At 47.9% G+C, this 18,089-nt stretch overlaps 1 protein-coding gene and 1 pseudogene across 1 annotated transcript in view; one reads left to right on the forward strand and one right to left on the reverse strand.

Annotated features, from left to right (window-relative positions):
- The window catches only part of LOC146203695 (frequenin-1-like), a 221,106-nt gene that overhangs the window by 18,380 nt on the left and 184,637 nt on the right, over nt 1-18,089 (reverse strand). The window lies entirely within an intron of this gene.
- Nucleotides 17,097-18,029, forward strand: LOC146203696 (large subunit ribosomal RNA; annotated as a pseudogene; the record flags this gene model as incomplete).

Genomic DNA, 18,089 nt, shown 5'->3' on the forward strand with positions numbered 1-18,089 from the left:
GAGTGTGGGGCTTGCACCGCACCAAGGACAGTAACTCGTGTATTTTGTTGGGCTTATCTTATTTAAAATTTGAAGATTAGGGAATGTGAAGATTAGGGAATGGTATGAAAAAGAACTGAACAAGGGTAAATGGCGTACGCCTCAGTCCGCAGATGAGCCAACGTTTCGACAAGTGGACTTGTCTTCGTCTGGGCATAGCAATCATCACTGGCAGGGGTTTTGCTTCCGCTTTTGCTTCCGAGGAAGAAAAGCTGGGGAGGGGCTGTTTTGGTGGCCGTTTTAGTGCATCGTTCAAAGCCGTGACTGGGCAGCGTGTGTTAATATAGTCCTCTGTAGTCTCGTCATTGAAAGATCTTTGTGGGTATAATAAGAGGGAGCGAAAACACCATTTCAGCCCAGAAAACTCCGACTCTATGAACAGTTATGACATCCGAGGCAGTAAACCGGTGAATAACAGCTGTATTGCACAGCAAGAAGTCGCAATAGCAGATCCTAGAACCGCAAGGAGGCTCGTATTTTACGCTCATGGGTCTCTCCTGTCTACCCTTTTGGCGAGGATTTCCGACAAGCAGCAATCGCTACAACTGTTCGTGATCTCCTGGACATTTGCATACAACAGCTTTTTTGGCGATGCATCGTATTTTCCGTTGTGATTCATTCGATGCCCTAAAGTTCAGGGTTCGTACCGCGTTGCAAATCAGATCGCGGTAGACATCACCAGTATCGGTGCGGTGCCACAAATCAGTAATGTGTATTAACATTAAGCGCATTTGCTTAAGTCTAAGCTTACAGTTTAAATGCATACAGTGGGGAGGACACTCAGAGGACTATCTAATGGTCCTTTAAGGTAACTGAGTGAATTGCAAGACACGATTAGCTTTACAGAAGGGGGGCAGAGAGCCGTCCAGAGAGGTGGATTGAAATGCCTGCAGCTAGGTAAATATTGAGTTAATCCGCGTTCATGGGCAGAGAGGCCTTTTTTCCTGCAGTGGACGTTACCACGAGCAGACGATGAAGTGAACAGTTTTGTTCAGGAAGTGGCACAAGGAGGAGCACACGGCTAGCTATGAACTGTCAGAGTTGATTGTTGTGCCCGGCCAAAGCCGCCCAGAAATTCAGCCGGACGCCAAACTTCTTCGGCGAACGCCTCCTTCACAAAATCTTGATACGTTTCTGCAGATCATCAGTGCACTGGAGGCGAGCCGTGCCAAAGGGAGAGAAGCGACGTGTTTCATGAGCTGAGCGTCCAGACAGCACGGCGCCGAGGCCCTGGCGGTGGACCCCTTCTCGCCCCGCGGCATATTTGAAGCAATAGCGTAGCAAGCTCTCCCATTGGCCCTGCGAAAGTGCTGCCGTCGGATTGGACCATTTGAGCGTCAACGGTTCTCAGTTACGGAGACTCAAGTACTTCCGTTCCAGACTCCGAGTGTGAGTTCGTCACTAGCGTCCATCGGGAGCAGTTCGCCCCCTGAGAGAGCGGACGCGGCGGAATCTCCCCGGCCCGTCGCTGCGCGAGAAAAGTCGCGTATGGCTATGTTAGCTTTCGGCCCCAGAGCCGATCTTGTTGTGTAAATGCCTGTAAATAGTGTATAAAGCCTTTTCTTCATCTCACCAGCGCCGACTCGGATTCATCGCTACCGCGCCAGGGAGCTGACAGCCCTCGTTCACGAAACGGATGAAGAGCGCTGCGTTACCAACTCCTTGGCACAACCCTGTTGACGGTGGGCTACTGTGTGATAACCCCACCGGCACAACATTGTTCAGCGATAGCCTCACCCCTTTTGCTCAGTCCCTTCGGGGCGCACTGTAGAACGCTTTCATGACGGCAGCTCTTAGTCGACCGCAATAAACGAAGCGCGTGTCAAGTTTAAAACGCTGCGACATCATCTCGTAACAACTGCGGTCAAGGCACTTCGAAGCTAGGCAGATAACTTTTGTCGCCATTAATGATCTCAGTGAAGAGTCCCTCGTTAGTTTTTCTTTTTGTTCTTTAAGAGCGAAACCAAGATAGAAGAATTTATAAGTCGACATACAGTTTGAAAACTCTTTCTTCCAATGTGGCAATGACCACAACGTATAGCCTTTATTAGAAGTTTACAGCCCAGAGGGTTTGCTTTTAAGCCATATAATATAACTTCTGTAATAATCGTGGAAGTCCTAGCCATTGGAGAGGATAGGACGAAAATTCTTTTTGCCTTCAGGAAGTATGGAAACTTGGGAATGCATTACGAGCCACATAGTATCGCTCACAGGTAGACCCACTGGGCTGTAAACTTTTTATAAAGGCTGTACGTCGTACACAGTTACGGGCCAAGGCTTGAAAATTTTCATTCAGTGAAAAGACGATGACTAGATGTCATCGGATTAAAAGGGAATGATATCCTCATGCAGCCATCGCACCGAAGCAGCAACAGGGCATTTGGCCCGAAACGAACAGGGAGGGCACTGCCATGCTGTCAACGTTAACCATTCAAGCTCCACTTTGGCTGAAATGCAAGCTTAAATAATGGCCAGCGTACACTTGTCGATCGCCGATAGTATGTCAGTTTACCGCACCCGCCGGGTACACATCCGCAAATTTCATGCGTTCGTTCGCATCGATTCCCTACATGTATTGTGGGTTCTTGCGAAATATTTTCTTGAAGTAGCGGCCAAGCAGAGAATCTTTAAACATGGGAGCTACCTTTGCGAGTCGTATGAGCTGCGCGTAAGGCGGCTATCTCGAGGAAGGTGCCACTTCCAAACCGTGGGCTTTCTGTACATATTTTTAGGTGGTAATCTGGTTTCTGAACATGTGCAGTATAACAAAACAGTGCTGATGGTGGAAATGTGTCAAGCTGCTTCCCAAGCAGCTCGTGATCCTCACGCTCGCGAACAGGATCAGCCCACCATGGCGTGACTGGAGAAGCCCATTTTCAGTACAGGGTGTGTCCGGAAATTAATGCAATTATTTTTATTTCTGGCTCCGTAGTCGATCCCACCGCACACGGATTAGTTAGTTTATGCGAGGGGGACGTTGAACGTTTCATTACTGGATAGCGCAGACTGCTCTGATCTCTATGAGCGTCTAGATTGCTGTTTCCGTGTACCTGCTCATAGTGCACTTGTCACGACGTGTAATGGCATCCGCACGCGAACAACGGCACACGATCAGGTTTTATGAGAAACTGAATGAGAGTCTTCCTGAGACTTATCAAATGATTCAGCAATTGTACTATTCTCATAGCACCGCGAACCGCCAATGTCCCGGATGGCAAACCTCAAGCCCCTCGCCCCAAGAAAGTAACAATGCAAATGGTCCTTTCGACGCCAAGGGTGTAGTTGGCAACGAATTAATAACCCAAGGACAGGTAATCAACACTGTCTACCAGGTGGATGTGAGCGAGAGACTGAGAAAAAAGGTTCTTTCGAGCAAGAAAGCAGATCTCCGGTGCCTGGAAGTTGCACCTCGACTACGTTTCGAGCCCCACTCGTTGCGCGTACAGGAGTTTCTGGCCAAGCACAACCTGGTGATGCTGTTCCCAGCCTATCTTGGTCTGGCTCTGCATGACTTCTTCCTGTTCCTGAGAATCAAGAGCGCCCCTGAAAGGAGTCCGTTTTGGGACATCGAAGTGATCTAGACCGCCGTGACAAAGGCTCCAAACGAAGTTCCTGTCGATGCCTTCCAGGATGCGTACACTGAATAGCAGAGTCGCTGGTAAAAACCTGTAGATGTCAAAGAGGACTATCTATATGGATTTTAAACGCTTGTAACGATGTCTTGAATATTGTCTTTTTTACCGATAAAATTGCATTAGTTTTCAGACACACCCTGTACATGATTTGCGCTTCTAAATTTTTGTTTGTTTGCTTGCTTGTTTGTTTGTTTGTTTGTTTGTTTGTTTGTTTGTTTGTTTGTTTGTTTGTTTGTTTGTTTGTTTGTTTGTTTGTTTGTTTGTTTGTGGGGTTTACCGTCACAAAGCGACTAGGGCCATTAGGGACGCCATAGTGGAGGGCTTCGGAAATTTTGACCGCCTGGGGTTCTTTAACGCGCACTGGCATCGCGCAGCACACGGGCACCTTGCTTTTCACCTCCATCGAAAAGCCGCCGCCGCGGCCGGGTTTCGATCCCGCATCCCTGGGCACAGCCGTCGTACTACAACTATTAACGCTACTGTCACGGTTACAGCTTCTACGAAGACTGCTACTGCTATATTGCTGGGTACTGCGGCTATTACTATCACTGGTTTTGTTACTACTACTACATAGAAATTAGATTCGGTGCGATGCGCTGAGTCTTAGCACAAAAGAACAGGCTTTAATACGAGTGATAGCGACAGTAAGTATGACTCCTAATATTTTGTTTTAATTGAGACAGCAGTAGTAGGGCCAATAAAAAAAGCACCGATTCCAGCAGTAAAAAAAATGAGGCGTAGACGCGCAAGACAGCGCGCAAGAGCACTAAGGGCTTCAGTTACTTTGCCAGAGTGGCGCATTCCTTTTCTTTCGTAGCCAAGAAACCATGTACAGTCGTGAAACCAACCCGAAGGGCACACAGGCTACATTGCCTCATCCGCCGTGGGGACAGCGTGTCGCGCTGTGTGCGAGATATAGCGACGGTGACTTATTTTGATTAGGACAGTCAATGTAATCACTTGTCGACTGTTTTCCAGTCTGGCTGCTCGACTCCTGCAAAGATGATGTATGGCTTTGCTGCACAACTTGGTTGCTTATGCGGTACCTTTGCGCAATTTTGGCAAAGCCACTAGCGCTCCTCTATCCTAAAAAGGTAACGAGAACTGCACATGCATCCTCTTGGGGTTTCAAGGAGTCGCGCTATACGTGAGACAGGCCATCATAGTTCGGGAAGCTGCAGTGTGCGATAGGCAACACCCTGATTTTTTAACATTCGCACATCTCCTAAATGGCCGAGCTGTATTCGCGGCTGCTCAATTCACGCTTGTCGCTACTTTAAAAGGATAGAGGGGTTTTGATAAAGGTGCGCCCAAAAAGCACCTGTTTCAGCCATAGTCAGTGTACGGCGGCTGGGCGTTTAGCACGAGAAACTTCCCCGCAGGTCGCATGTATGTACACGCCAGATATCGTTATAAGAAACGCTGTATGTCAAGACACGCAGGCCTGCATACTTTTCCTTATATAGTCTAGTGAAATCCGTGATAATGTCATGAACCCACTGTCACATTCGTTATGAGTTCGTTAGACACCGAGGACGGAAATATTTGGACAAATCCTGATGATCGCCTGATCTGGAAGACTCTTCAGTCAGCCCTCGCAGGATTCGAATATGTTCAAAACAAACGTAGAGACCAGATTATCTTCTCTCTGAATTCCAGGCACTTGCACGTTGGCTCAGAAAATACGATGCTAGGAAATCCTTTGTTATCGCCGTCCTTTTGTGCGCAGCCCGAATCCAAGTCTTTTTGACAAGCGCTTCCTTTAATTACACGTAAGCGCACACGGCGGATCAGAAAATACCCGTGAGCTTGGCGGAATATGTGCGAATCCGAATAGCAGAACGGGGTTAAAATTCATTTCCCCTAGCCGAACATTCGACACCGTCATTGCCGATGGAAGACGTAAGTGAGGTAAGAATTTTCAAATTTGCCTGAGCACCGGGTGCGCGAAGGACTTTGTAGGGGCGCAGAACGAAAAGAAACGACCGGAGGAATGATGAGAGGAGAGGGGGGGGGGGGGGGGGGGGGGAGGGAGAGGGAAAGTTGAAAGATCAAATAGGAACGGACCTTGAGTATTGTTATACCAGTCGCTTCTAAAGACGTGCGAAAAGAAAGAAGGCGGCACACCTGGAGGCAGCGCTATTGAAAGTGGTGCTGGCCGTTTCCAGGTGTGTGCGAAAAAAAAAAAAGTAAGTAAGCGTAGACGGGGCCACCGACGCATTGCGGCAGCCGAACCTTCCGCTACCTTCCTCACAGGCACAGGCGGTCGCTCGCGCAGTTCCGAAGAGAGTCCGATGAGCAACGTTCTTTTATGCATGCAGCGACGCGTTAAAGCGCGCTGCGTGCGGGCCCCGCCAACATATATATGCTAGCGGCGAATGATGTCGGAGAACATTTCGTTCAAGAGGAAGTGGAATTGAAATGCGCCGAGCGCTTCCTTCTTTTACGATGAAAAATTTGCTAGCCTCCTTCGGTGCGCGTGCGCGTGTGCTCGCGCCTGTACGCACCGACTGACGATTATGCCTATCTCTGTACCTGATGCTATTCCCTGCTAGTTTCTTCTCTGTGTGTTTTCTCCGCACGCCATCGCGATCGCTATTCCCCAGAGTTTCTCGATGACTTTGCGTTTATCGAGCTTAGCTCCTTCGGTCATGAATCATATGTCTGCACCGCACAGCTCTGTATGTATCGCAGCCGTCTTTGAAGCATAGGCAGCGGTTGGGCACTTGTTCGACCTGGCTGTCTGAGAGCCCCAATCGTACCATGTTCGTGACTGTCAGAGATAAATATTACAGATAAGGCCAGGTTTGTTGGGCGATGACCCAGATAATTTTAATAAATAAAAAAAATAGACTTAAGTTATCTCCTTTCTGCTCCGTGAAACGCAGCCATGAGAAAGGTTCTTTGTTTTCGAATCATGTCGGATAGTCGTTTTCTTAACAAAAGCGCAGGCAACCAACCGAAAGCTAGACCTGCCCTGTTAATGCGGCGGAATATTCAAAAGTAACGTGCATTTGATTTTCATAGCGCCTTTGGCAGCGGTAAACGCGAACAGTAGTATGACTTTAATTGTGCACGCGATTTCCGGCGCGATGTTATGACTGTTCAACATAGCAAAGAAATTGATTTTAAATACCATTAACGGTTTCAAGCATGCATTCCATAGCATCCGCGTCATGTACAAGCCCTGAGGGCAGATACAGGTCGTTAGTGGGTGTGTCGTAGCACGGTTCGCTGCTAAAGCTTCATTTGTCAAATCATCTCCACTTTAAGTGTGCTCTGTGCTGACATAACGCTGCACATTAGAAAGGGTAGAAAGAGTGGCGTGTACAGTGAGAAGAGCGAAGCGTTACATTGAGAAAGCGTTTACATCCCTGCTTCAGGCACCTGTGTGCCACGCCAATATGAAGGGGACAAGTCGACAAAAAGTGTTAATGTGACAAGCAAGCGTGGAAGGCACAGACTCGCACCTAGGCCTTCAGCGGCTGCAAATGTGTCCCAGTTCCACGTTGATTATTGTTCACATTAACTGAAGGTCTATGCACACGTAAAATCGTGACTAATCAATAGTCCGCATTAAGTACTGAGCGTTTTCAAAACAAGCGCCCTGCTGTGGTGGCCCAGTGATTAGGGCGCTCGACTATTAGGAACACCAAGGGTGCGGGTCGAATCACGGCCGCGGCAACCGCTTTAAGATAGAGGCGAAAAGCAAGGCGCCCATGTTCTGTGTGATGTCAGCGCATGTTGAACAATTCCAGCTGGTCGAGATCTCCAGAGCCCTCCATTACGGCGTCCCTTGCAGGCTGAGTTGCTTTTGGACGTTAAGCCCTATTAAATAAACCAACACAAACGCAACTGCGAAAGCCCACCGAAATCGGCGATGAGACGCGGTAGCGGCCTCCAAGATACTTTGTTGGGCGAGTTGGTACTTATTCATTGTTAATATAAACAGCGCCAACACGAAGACTAAGGACGAGATAAAAGAAGAAAGCCACAGTACAAGCGCTTGTACTGTGGCTTTCTTTTATCTCGTCCTTTGTCTTCGCGTTCGCGCTGTTTATATTAACAATGAAGCGGTAGCGGCCTGCCTACACTTCTCAAGATTGCCGACAAGCAGCGCAGCCGTCAGCATGCACCCGCCTAGTTATACTCCAGCTTTATTGGCTAGTATTGTAGCGTAATTTTTTATTTAATAATAAGCTTAATATTTCCGTAAGGGTATAATATGCCAGAGAAAAATCCACAAAATGTCAGGAGAGTCTGTATTCTGCTGCGGAGCGAGCTCATGCACTTCAGCTCTGTAGCTTTCTCCACACAGCCACAGAAAATCCACCCCCTATCAGACTTAGCGGGTGGCAGGTGGGAGGCATTTTGAATAGCTGCAGTAGCTATAACGCCGCGCGTTCGAGACTAAAAGGACAAAAAAAAAAGAAGAAAAGGAAGGTTTCAGCATAACCTGCCACTGTTTTGCTCATAACTTTCAAATACTGGCGACTGTGATGGTTAATACTACAAAGGCTACCTTCATAATGGCAAACTCGTCACAGATCGGCCGCGTTCGGTCGTGGATCGCTAGCATGTCGCGGGCGTTCTTTCAGATCCTAGCCATCAGGTGCGAGTCGGAAGTCGCTGGCGTGGATTTCGCGGTGCTTTGTTCAGCTGCTCGAATGTGCAACTACTCCGATAAAGCATTTCTTTCTCAAGTTCCACGCGAGGTAAGCGCGTTTGGCGTCTAACCAAGTGCGATTTATGTTAGGAAAGAATGCTTTCAATTCTGAATCCGGAAAGCGATGCAGCGGAGAATGAAGGGATCATTCGAAACTATCCGATCGCCGCGTTTCAGCCAGCAGTCAATCCATACTGCGAACACCTACGCTCATTCTGATCACCTCACAGGTTGCAGCAAGGGGAGATCCCAGCACAGGTCAATCAAAACACGTCTGGCGTCACTTTAGACATTAGGCATCCAAGACGAATACCTGCCGGCACATCTTTACACTGCACCCTGCGTTCAGCGCCGGCACGGCCACCAAATCCCCTCACAAAGCTCAATCGTTGGCGCGTAATCCGCGGGTCACATACAGAGAGATGTTTCGAACCTGAATTTAGCGCTTCAAGCTTTCGCGTTGCGGACAGAATCGAGACTTCCTCTAAGCATACACAGGTTTATTCAAAACATCGCACATGTCGACCTGGCGTCAAGGCAGTTCTCGTGTCTCACGCATACTATCTGCCCGCGCTCTGTTAACACGTCCAGTCCCCACGGTGCAGAGTAGTAGCGCCATCTCATGTGCTCACATACAACATTCTTTCGACCATCGTGATGTTGCATGCCACCGTTGCCAGTTCTAGTTGACTATAGTTGCCAGCAAAGGCGCGCTGTGCAAATGACCTCACGTGAAAATATATATATATATATATATATATATATATATATATATATATATATATATATATATATATATATATATATATATATATATATATATATATATATATATATATATATATATATATATATATATATATATATATATATATATATGTGTGTGTGTGTGTGTGTGTGTGCGTGTGTGTGCGTGTGCGTGTGCGTGTGCGTGTGCGTGTGCGTGTGTGTGTGTGTGTGTGTGTGTGTGTGTGTGTGTGTGTGTGTGTGTGTGTGTGTGTGTGTGTGTGTGTGTGTGTGTGTGTGTGTGTGTGTGTGTGTGTGTGTGTGTGTGTGTGTGTGTGTGTGTGTGTGTGTGTGTGTGTGTGTGTGTGTGTGTGTGTGTGTGTGTGTGTAGGAAAAAAGCCAACAGTCGGCGAGGCCAAGGAAAGCATTGGGGATTATGCTTTATGTCTTTTTTTATTTTTACTTGGATAATCACAGAAAATGAGTAATGTAATCTGCTTAGGGGAAAGATAATTAAACACAAAGTAGAAGAAAAAACAACGTGCCGATGGTGGGGACCCAACCCACGACCTCCGAATACCGCGTCCGGAGCTCTTCCAACTGAGCTACATCGGCCGCTGTCCCCCTGCTCGTCTGGGCTCCTAGCCACCAGGGTCTTGCAGGGAACGAGGCAGCTGACGCAGCCGCCCGCGCGCTTTCTCTCCGGGCAGTTTCCTCGGGACTCGAATCGGCTGAGGACGATTCCAATCCGGCCTACACATTCAAAGATATTGTAATTTTTTATCAAAACGCGCATCGCAAATACCCTAACCCCTGCAAAGGGTTAGGAAAAGCGAACGAGAGGCTGCTCCTGCGCCTCTTCACTAACACAGTGCTGTGCCCGGCAGTACTTAAACATTTTGACTCACAATTCATTGGACAGTGCCAGTACTGTGGGGAGGTGGCTGACACCTACCACATGGTATGGGCCTGCCAACAAAACCCATCCCTTCCCCCCATCCCTAACCCTTCCCGGGAGGACTGGGAGGCGACCCTGCTCGGCTGCTGCGACCTACAGGCCCAAAGGGCCTTAACGCGGCGTGCGCGGGCGGCGGCAACCGCCAAGGGGGTCCCTGACTAGGGTCTCCACCCAGTATTATAAAGCTGAAGCCCTTAAGGCTCCGCGTCAAACCTCCCATTATGAAAAAAACGTTTTCACCACCACCACCCCCCTGCTACTTTCTCGGGTATTAATGTTGACTGTATACGAACCTTGAGAGTGCTCACCAGTGCCACCCTAAACCATAGCGGCGGACGTGGAACGTCCTTTGTTACCGCCAGCGTCACGTAGAACGTGATCAAGAGCGAGGGCGAAAGCTGTGCTAGAACCCTCTTACGCTACACCTATGGCTTCAAGACTGCCAGAACCGAGACGCCCGTAAGCTACAAGCAGATAAATGAAGGGGAAATGAGGGTGCTAGTTATAATACATGAAGGAAAGAAGCCAACAGTCGGCGAGGCTCAGGAAAGCATTGGGGATTATGTTTTATGTCTTCTTTTGTTTTAATTTTTACTTGGATAATCACAGAAAATGAGTAATGTAATCTGCTTAGGGGAAAGATAATTAAACACAAAGTAGAAGAAAAAACAACGTGCCGATGGTGGGGACCCAACCCACGACCTCCGAATATCGCGTCCGGGGCTCTTCAAATAGAGCTACATCGGCCGCTGTCCCCCTGCTACTTTCTCGGGTATTAATGTTGTCTGTATACGAACCTTGAGAGTGCTCACCAGTGCCACCCTCAACCATAGCGGCGGACGTGGAACGTCCTTTGTTACCGCCTTAATCACGTAGAACGTGATTAAGAGCGAGGGCGAAAGCTGTGCTAGAACCCTCTTACGCTACCTATGGCTTCAAGACTGCCAGAACCGAGACCCCCGTATGCTAAAAGCAGATAAATGAAGGGGAAATGAGGGTGCTCGTTATAATACATGAAGGGAAGAAGCCAACAGTCGGCGAGGCCAAGGAAAGCATTGGGGATTATGTTTTATGCCTTTTTTATTTTTACTTGGATAATCACAGAAAATGAGTAATGTAATCTGCTTAGGGGAAAGATAATTAAACACAAAGTAGAAGAAAAAACAACGTGCCGATGGTGGGGACCGAACCCACGACCTCCGAATGTCGCGTCCGGTGCTCTTCCATATATATATATATATATATATATATATATATATATATATATATATATATATATATATATATATATATATATATATATATATATATAAAGCGGGCGCCCACTGGCATGCACGAAGACAACTACGCTGATTCAGAGCAACGGTCGCCGTAGCAAGGAGTCCATTGTACACAGTCACAACGGGACTGGAGGTAGCAGGGCGCGCGTCGCTCCTTTCCAGCCCGACCACAAAACGGTGTGGACAACGGAGGTTAGTGGTCCGCGAGGCGCCAGTCTGCCGACCGAGCGGTGATACAGTCAGAGTATAGTGTCTTGCCGAGACGAGACGAGACCTTGCCTTGCAACAAGGTTCAGCCTGCTACGCTGGTACTAGAAGCATTTTAAAACTTGCACCTACTTTCGCCACTAAAAGATGTGCATTTCTTTTGGAAATGCTGCATGCGTTGAGGACTTCCGATTATTTGTCACCTTGCAATTAAGGTATCAGCCAAAACGTGCTATAATACAAAAATTACCGCCCTATGTCACCTCTACGCGAAATTTGAACTCCAAGTAGCCAGTTGCCTAGGCCACAAAATACTTTTTAGAAGGCGCTTCCAGCATGCAACAGTCTTTTTATATTGATCAGCTTATCCGCACAGGATGTTTTGAAGCAGCTACTTGGTTTAGGAAACGTACAAAAGCTTTCAACGAAAAGAATGTCTTAACGGTGACCAACTTTTTTTTTCTTTTCAATCGCGTTTCTTTTAAGCTGGCATCGCCTCAGTTAAGGTTATTAAGAGGCAGAGCGCGCTTTACAGGAGGAGAAGTAGAATTTGAAGAATAGGCGGAGGTATACTGGAAACGAGATGTAATATAAGTAGTTTGAGAAAGGGGACTCGTTGTAACGTGCAGACGTTCCGCACACGTTCTGCAGTTGGGTAAATACCTGAGCTCGACAAAGTGGTTTAGAGACGTGCAAGCGGTGAGAGGCCACGCACTCACAACAAGAAGAGGGCTCGTTAGGAAAATTATTTCATTCGGACGTGATTTAATTTCAATAAAATCTTCACACACCGGGTTTTTGATCATTTTCCTCTCGCGCTAGGCCGAGGTACTGGTACGGTGTCAGCCAGTAGTTATATGCACCGCACTGTCGTTCCTGGCTGCTTGTGGGTAAGCTGGTTTCTTAATTTGTTTTTAGATGTGAACCCTTTTTGGGGTCCCTAAGCACTCAATATTTTTTAGACGCTCTGCCCGATTAGCTGAGAACCCTGTTTAGTTCAGTTAGCAAAGCAGCTGCCCCACTGAATAGGTGGTCTCATGTTCGAACCGTGGAGCAATAAGGGTTTTTCTGATACCTAGAACTTTCTATAAAAGCTGTAGAGCTTCCTTTTGTAGCAGTATGGCTGCGCTTGTTTGGATGATGATGGGCAATCACTCCTATTACGAATATACTGTGGTTTGGACGATTCTCCTAAGCATCGGACTCAGTGCATAAACTAATATCTTCGAGGTGAGAATAAGGTACACTCCAAGCTCTAAGGCGTTTTGGCGGATTAGTTGGTTCAACGTCATAAAGCGAACAGCGCGAACTGGAATACAAGCATAAAAAGAAGCGAGCAGTGCAGCTTAAACAAGTGAACTTTATTTTTGTGGCGTGAAGTAAAATTTACGACAAAAAAGCGAGACAGATAATTGCAGCTTTTGAAGCCTATAATAAAACCGGGAAACGCATGTGTCAGCTTCATTTCGATGTCACTAGTGCGCAAAGAGCTGTCATTTCTGAGCAAAGGATATCCTGGGTCTAGTTCCTATTTTGGATATTTCTTTTGGTTTTGATTTTGTTTTGTTCACGGTGCGCATCTTTTGCACTCCAGCGTCGGCTGTGTATTGATATATACTTAATGGCACGAAAACAAAACTTCTGTTGTTAGTCAGTGCTATGTTTGTATATTTTTTCTTCTTATGTGCGTGCCCCATCTCACGCTGTTCATTTCATGCGTCCTAGCGCGATGCTGGTTAAGAACGTTGAAAGAAAATTGAGCGAAACGCAATAGGACACGTAGGGGTGCTGCCTGTAAAATGTCTTACTACATTTTGCTCAAGCGATATCGGCCATGCCATGCAATTTTGGTGAACGCTAAACAACCCGAAATGACTGAATAATGATGTGTCTGTTTCTCGCCTGCAGCTGTGGTACGAAAATTAGAATATATTACTGAATTTTCTTTTTATTCCGCTTTCTGCATGAGTGATCTGTGCATGTGCGATGACCTAGCGGCGCACGATAGAACCAATGTGGATGTCGTTGCTGCGCACCGTTTTCATAGCAAACACACGAAAAGCGGTCAAAACAACTTCGCCGCTACCACGTCTTCGCGTGCATTTGACAGGCAGCCACTTGTGAGCGTCGATGAATGCTTCGTGAACAGCTCAGCTGCGGCAAAACCTCTCATACGGCTCGCGTTACTCGGCGAAAGCAAAGCCAAGTAAGCGGCGGCTGAAGTATAGCAGACGGCGCGAAGTCGAAGTCAGGGTGACGATGCGCCGATATACCCTTCACAGGTTGTTCCCACTAATAAGAATCGCCTCTCCTTGCGCTGGGCCAACGTCTCCGCAAACGCGACTTCTGTGGCTTCTATGTATGTGCAGTTGCCGCTGTTGGTATCGGCTTCTTCCTTTTCTTTACGACCTACTTCTCAAACAAATTGTGTATAAACAAAAGGAATGCTAAAGACAGTCTTCCACGAATGAACATCCGCCTAGAAAGCACATGCCATGCACAAAATGCAGTGAAGAGCACTAGCGTAAGTGTTTGTGTACTTGCTGCTTCTACAGAGAGCCCGTTATATAATAATTCCTTGCTTGTTTGACACAAGATGCCAGCGGAATTTCTCTTATTTTAATATTGCGCCGATATTCGAAGCAACAGAACTTTCACCGTGCGATACCTCTACAAGAACCACCTATGATACAATAGTTATGCTGGATACTTCTTCAGAGTCCGTGCACAGTTTGCAATCGAGGCTGACCTGCCTCATATTCAATCACTTTCATTCCTGCGATGCGGCCAATATTTCGCATTAAATTCATTTAACGAAATATATATTCGACGGCTACTTGCCCTACACAGAATGGTCTATTTGCCCCCCCAGCCGATGCTCACGAGTGCTGTTGCCTCATCTGCAGCAACGCTCGGTAGTCTTGACCCCGCATAGCATCAGAATTTTCCGCTACATTCACTGCAAAAGGCGGATTGCGTGATACACCGAGTTGTGTGTGAATGCAGAACTCGGCCGCTTGTCACTTTTTGAAGAATTTTTGTAATTCCGATTGCTCATTCACCTATCTAATACTTCTTTACTCCTCTATTCATGAGAATCGATTAAAAAAAATATTCCGGACATTCGTTTTCACGACATTAGCTTTCGCGAGGTCAAAACAAAAAAAAGATATACCGCACAAAACCCGATCACTCTTTTACTCTACTGGCTTCTCTACAATCGGGGGGCTCAATATATCCTGTCTGGCGTGGGTATTGTTATAACCGTTAGTAGTGGGGCGCGCTTAGGTCCAATGTTCTGCCACTACGTGCGTGCTTTGACACTAATTAAATCGTCAATTTATTTACTTTTTTTCCAGCGTGTCATACGTGAGTTGCGTTCAAAATACTCTTCCCAAAGCTTGCCTTTATTTTTTTTTTTTTCATTTCAGGTGTGCGTACTCCTATCAGGTACGCACACTCTGGTAGTACAGTCTGGTACAAGGCAAGGAATAGGGAACCCAACCTCAAGTTTTGCCACCCGACGGCGGCGCCGCATTTCCCGCGTGGTGGCGAAATGTGAAACACAGGGACGTCGCCGGAGCAGACGCTCCGCTAGCTTCCTGCGCACGAGCGGCGTTCTAGTTGCGCTTGGCGATTATTTGGTGATTGTCGTGTTTGCGCGTAGTCAATGTAGCGAAGACGCACGAGGTACTTTTAACTGCGTTTACTAAACAGACAAGAGGGTGCGACCAGCATCGGGCGAGGCGAAAACCGAACTGGCCGGCCGAAGAACGGAGGGAACGGAGGCCGAAGAATGGGGAGGGGACTGGCTTCCCAAAACTAGAGGAGGGTAAGGGCGCTCGCCGTGGAAGGCGTCCCGCTGGGCGCGGACAGGGGGCGAGTTCTAGAGGCGACGCGCAGAGAGGGGCTCTAGTCACAGAACCGACGAAAACACAGCACTTCAAACACAACAGTGATAGAGGAACGCTTCCTCCGATGCAAAACGGAGGTACTAAGTAGTATTGTGTCGTGGGCAGCCACAATAGCAGGCGAAGCGCTAAAAGACGAGGCTCACGGGTGAAACTATGCAGATTCCTTTGGAAGCGTTTCCGCAAGAAGTGTTTCCGCCTCGTATTCTTTGTGAAAACGAAAAGAGCCTGTTTCCCCCTTCTCCGTAAACTCGGAAATGTTGCCAGTCGACAAGGATGGCTTGGAGAGGCATCGAAGGAGTACAGTTGTTTAATACCACGCCTAGAAAATGAGGGGGGGGGGGGGGGGGGGGAGAATTATCCGGCGTCGCGATCCCCACATGTGACTTATTTTTCAGATTTTCTGTGCTCGCTTCCTGCTCTGTGAGTTTGTGAGTGTTCTGAAACCAACCAAATTAACAGATTCCAGTGTGCAACGTCCGCAGTTGACTTGCATGCGTGAAAGGGACACCTGACTTTTCAGTTCATAAACAACCGAGAGAATATCGAGGAACTAGGACTTTCTGTTGGAAAACATGCCTTGTTGAGAAGCTTTTACAGATTTGCGCAAATTCGCCACTGACGAAAATATGTGGGAAGCACAATATAAAAGCGCGCGTATGGCTTTATCGACACGACTCGCACAGGGCACCCCATTCACTTCACAGGTTTCATGAATGCAAACCAAATATTATCGTAAATGAAGCACAACAATTGAAAAATAACCGAAATGAAAGACGAACATACAGTACAACAGCTTTCACTAAGCTTGGATTTCACCAGCCAGCGAGCCGGTTATGTCGCCTGCAACGTGAGGTGCACGAGTATGCTGCCGTTCGTACCTCTGAAGAAACACCTCTTTTAGGTTGTATACTTATTCTTCGAGTGCAGTATTTGCTTTAGTAACGTAGTGGTGGTGGCAACAACTTTATTTATAGTCCTGCAGAGCTTTCGCCGACGGGGCCTTAGGTCTCCGACGTGGGGACGTCGAGGAGTTGCCTCGCCGTCGCCTCGCGGGCCTGCTGGACGGCCCAGGCTTGGTCACAGAGGCTAGCTGGGACTGCGTCCCCCGTGGCGGAAGGTTTTCAGTGTTAGCACCGTGAGGGTTTTTAAGGCGAAAGCTTTTATTATTGCCGCATCAATGTCGTCAGCAAAAGTGTCACGGTTTTGAGGCGGCTCTGATCGGTCGAGACGGGATGACGTCATGGATGTCTCGACCAATCACAGAGCACCACCACAGTATGCGCTATTGCGTGCCTTATATGGCCATGTGCCAATCAATGTTCGATCACTAATGAATTAATAATTACTAATTATTTTTATAATTATACACTAATTATTGACAGTGGCGTAATTAATTCATTACTAAATAATGTCGCGCATCGGTAAAATCAACCACACAACAGTAAACGTAGAACAACTGCGAAGATACAAGGAGCGTGATCTCGTCGCTGCCAAGCAGAATTCACTCAATAAATGCACTCGCAGAATGTGAAAGAGTAGTCGCTGGCTCTACTCGTAGCAGCATGCATAGCTACATGCGCAACAGTCGCGTAGTAGAATGTGGCACTCAGGCTTTCGCCTTTCATCACTTTAGTCGCCAAAGTGTCCTTGAATTTTTGTTACAGGCTAAAAACAGCGATAACATGTGCGCGAGTCAATCTGTCTCCCGAAACCTAATGGCGCAATGAAACGTGGAGGCCCTTCGTGGGCCGCGTTGCGATCCCGCACCGCACAAGGGTGTGGGCGCAGCAACGGCTCGTCCCAGGCGCTCTGTTGTCGCCGGGGCGGAGCGAGAGCGCACATGTTGGCACCCGAAAGATGGTGAACTATGCTCGAGCAGGACGAGGCCAGAGGAAACTCTGGTGGAGATCCGAAGCGATTCTGACGTACAAATCGAGCGTCCGATCCGGGTATAGGCGCGAAAGACCAATTGAACCATCTAGTAGTTGGTACCCTCCGAAGTTTCCCTCAGGATAGCTGGCGCTCGATGGGAGAGCAGTCACACCTGGTCAAGCGAATGATTAGAGATATTTGGGTCGAAACGTCCTCAACCTATTCTCAAACTTTCAATGGGTGTACAGGAAACCTTCTGGGTTGAGGCCTCCCGCTGCGATGAGAGCGCCAAGTGGACCACTTTTGGTAAGCAGAACTGGCGCTGTGGGATGACCCAAACGCCGGGGTAAGGCGCCCGAGTCATGAGAACCCATGAAAGGTGTTGGTTGCTTAAGACAGCAGGACCGTGGCCATGGAAGTCGGAATCCGCTAAGGAGCGTGTAACAACTCACCTGCCGGCCGAAGCAACTAGCCCCGAAAATGGATGGCGCTCTAGTGTCGCGCTTATCCCCGGCCCTCGCTGGCAGAGTAGCACGAACTGTGGGGGTGCTAAGCCGCGACGAGTAGGAGGGCTACAGCGGTGTGCGTTGAAGGTGTCGGGCGTGAGCTCGCCTGGAGCCACCGCTGGTGCAGATCTTGGTGGTAGTAGCAAATACTCAAATGAGAACCTTAAGGACTCGAGCCTCAGATCATGCACCAACCAGCCCAATTTTCCACATTTTTGTTACAGTCCCAGAGAATGTGAGTTAAAGTGGCTATATCAGCGTTGCAGACCTTGCATATATTTGTCGG

This window comes from Amblyomma maculatum, chromosome 1 (genome assembly GCF_055883805.1).
Source record: "Amblyomma maculatum isolate TAMU_Amacu chromosome 1, ASM5588380v1, whole genome shotgun sequence".
NCBI lineage: Eukaryota > Metazoa > Arthropoda > Arachnida > Ixodida > Ixodidae > Amblyomma > Amblyomma maculatum.